This window comes from Ovis aries, chromosome 13 (assembly GCF_016772045.2).
Source record: "Ovis aries strain OAR_USU_Benz2616 breed Rambouillet chromosome 13, ARS-UI_Ramb_v3.0, whole genome shotgun sequence".
NCBI lineage: Eukaryota > Metazoa > Chordata > Mammalia > Artiodactyla > Bovidae > Ovis > Ovis aries.
In genome coordinates, this window is record NC_056066.1 from 28013578 (window position 1) to 28016651 (window position 3074).

The following is a 3074-nucleotide window of genomic DNA, read 5'->3' on the forward strand; positions in this document are numbered from 1 at the left end:
CCTCTTGATGAAAGCGAAAGAGGAGAGTGAAAAGTTGGCTTCAAACTCAATATTCAGAAAACTAAGATCACGGCATCCAGTCCCATCACTTCATGGCATATAGATGGGGAAAAAATGGAATCAGTGAGAAACCTTATTTTGGGGGGCTCCAAAATCACTGCAGATGGTGATTGCAGCCATGAAATTAAAGACGCTTGCTCCTTGGAATAAAAGCTATGACCAACCTAGACAGCATATTAAAAAGCAGAAACATTACTTTGCTGACAAAAGTCCATCTAGTCAAGTCTATGGTTTTTCCAGTAGTCATGTATAGACATGAGAGTTGGACTTTAAAGAAAGCTGAGCACCAAAGAATTGATGCTTCTGAACTGTGGTATTGGAGAACACTCTTGAGAGTCCCTTGGACTGCAAGAAGATGCAACCAGTCCCTCCTAAAGGAGATCAGTCCTGGGTGTTCATTGGAAGGACTGATGTTGAAGCTGAAACTCCAATACTTTGGCCACCTCATGCGGAGAGCTGACTTATTGGAAAAGACCCTGATGCTGGGAGGGATTGGGGACAGGAGGGGAAGGGGACAACAGAGGATGAGATGGTTGGATGGCATCACCGACTCAATGGACATGAGTTTGAGCAAGCTCTGGGAGTTGGTGAAGGACAGGGAAGCCTGGCGTGCTGTAGTCCATGGGGTCGCAAAGAGTCAGACACGACTGAGTGACTGAGCTGAACAGTCCACGCGGGTCCAGTGCAGCTGTCTTTTGCTCTCAGTTACGCTTTCTTTTCCAAGACCCCTCGCCTGGCTCTACAGACAGCTCACTGGTCAAAATGGCCTCTTAGGTCAGTGAACTCATTTAGACCTGCTGCCCTTGCTTTCCCCGCCACAAATGGCTTTCAAAGCCACCTGTGGGAATTACCTGTTGGCTGAAGACAGGCTGTGTGGGTCATAGGCAGCTGACCTCTAGGCTGACCATTTTGGCTTGGCTGGCCAGTCTGGCATGGCCAGAGACAAATCATGGACAAGCATGAGGTGTGATTAGCTTCTGAGTCCCAACTGCCTCCCAAGGGCCAAGTATAAAACTGCTATTCAGTAAGTGTCTGATGAATTGAGTTGAAGTTGTAGCAGGAGGAAGGTGTCTTTCAGGTCTGATGGCCAATAATTCCATGTTCTCTCCAGTACACTTATAACATGAAGGAAAGTCTTTAAAAAGCCCACCAACATGGGGCTAGTGCACCCTGCTCCCTTGATTTAGAATCCTGATTTGCATATAACTTAATGAAACATCAAGCGAGGAAAACAGGAGAGAAAAGGATGTGGAAGAGGGACTTCCTTGGAGATCCAGTGGTTTGGCATGCTTCCACTGCAGGGGGCATGGTTTTGATTGGTTGGGGAACAAAGATCCCACCTGCCCCACAGTGCAGCCAAGAAATAATAAAAATTACAATAAAAAAGAAAAGGGGAAACAGAGGTAAGAAGCCAGGACTCCCAAATTCATTTGTAATTAGCAACAAATAAGACAGACTCATCTTGTTTAAGGAATTAGCCTCAAAACCAAGCTGTTGAGATTTGACTCTAAAACCAAGGTTTTAAAAAAATCCTCAAATGGACAAACCAGCCACATTAGTTACTGTTTGTATCTCCTATCTGGGTGATTTTTTCCCCCAGATGTCTTTTAGAATCACAATTTGTCATGGGAAACATTGTAAAGACTTTTCAGATTCTTGTCAAATTTGGGAAGACTTCTTTCAAGTTTCTTTTATATATGATCTATTACAGACATATCGTTATTTGCTGTTTACAGCAAAACTATAGGCATATGCCTTTCAAACACAAGAATTCTGGGGAAAAAAATCCTCATTTTTAGAAATGACTTGAATGGTCTTCATCCCATCTGCCAACAGGCAGATGAAGTAGGAGGAAGGGGTTCTGAGAGGGCTGTCTCTCTGTGAAACCAACCCAGGATACCTGGGCTCATCTTCCAAGAAGCTGTTCATTCAGTGCAAGTATGGACAGTCCACCGAGAGGGCTGGGGGGAAGGTGGCTACAGGGGCCTCTGTTTAGCCACTATGGTACATTAAGAGATTATATGCAGCCAAATTATGCTTAAGAATACAAAGGCCAGCTGTGCCTGCTTGCTTCCAAGCAGTGTGGGAAGCAGAGAGGGGGCCAACACCTCTCAAACTAACTAAGCGAAAGAAACAGCACTACAAGGAAACATTAACTGAAGCCAAGCTAGTGACACCTGCCTCCAAGAAGCAGGCAGGGACAGAGCTGGCCCTTTACTCATTCGCCTTCATCTCCCCCAGCCTTCTCAGTCGGTCTGGATCCTTCTTCTCAGGCTGGGCTGGGCTATCAGGACTGAAGCCCCACGGTCAGCAGGGACCTGGCTTCATGCCACCAGTCTGGATGGATGGGTGGGAAAGCAGACCCTCTCCCTTTTTAAGAGCTCTGTGTCTCCAGCCAGTGGGCTTAGAAGGGCTGCCCAGCTGCAGAAAACTTTCCCCATTTCTCACGTTTGTGTGGGAATGTCTGAGAAGGGAAGCTACCAAATGGGAGGGAGATGAAATGGGGAAGAGGGGGACTCAATACTGCTGCTCAGTGCTCATCCCCCCTCAACTCCTGTCCTGCCAGCCAACACCCTGTATCAGGTTTTCGCCACCCCTATACACACACACACACTCTTTGAGAAAATAGCATCTCTTGTGAGGGAGCATGAACTTGTGGGGAGGGCATCCTCATCTTTGTAGCCAGAAAAACTTGGGTGCAAATCCCAGAGCTCTATCATTTATCAGCTGGGTAACACTGAACACCTTATATCCCTTCCTGAGTTTTAATAACCTTATCTCCAAAAGATGCCACAAACACCCATTTTTATCAGGTTGTCCGGAAAACTGAATTAGATCCTGCTTACAGCGCACTTCTCCCATTGCCTGGCACCAGGAAGATGATGCCAGATGAAGGTGGACTCCTCCCCTTCCTACACATGATGCAGAAATGACAAGAGCTGACGTCCCTTTCCCACCATTCCCCAAGAATTTCTCATGCGACAAAGAAACAGAAGAGGAGTTTCTGGTCCCAC

General features: G+C 46.6%; 1 protein-coding gene across 7 annotated transcripts in view; it reads right to left on the minus strand.

The window, feature by feature from the left end:
• Positions 1-3074, minus strand: part of FRMD4A (FERM domain containing 4A) — a 703559-nt gene that overhangs the window by 323287 nt on the left and 377198 nt on the right. The gene's annotated exons all lie outside the window — the stretch shown is intronic.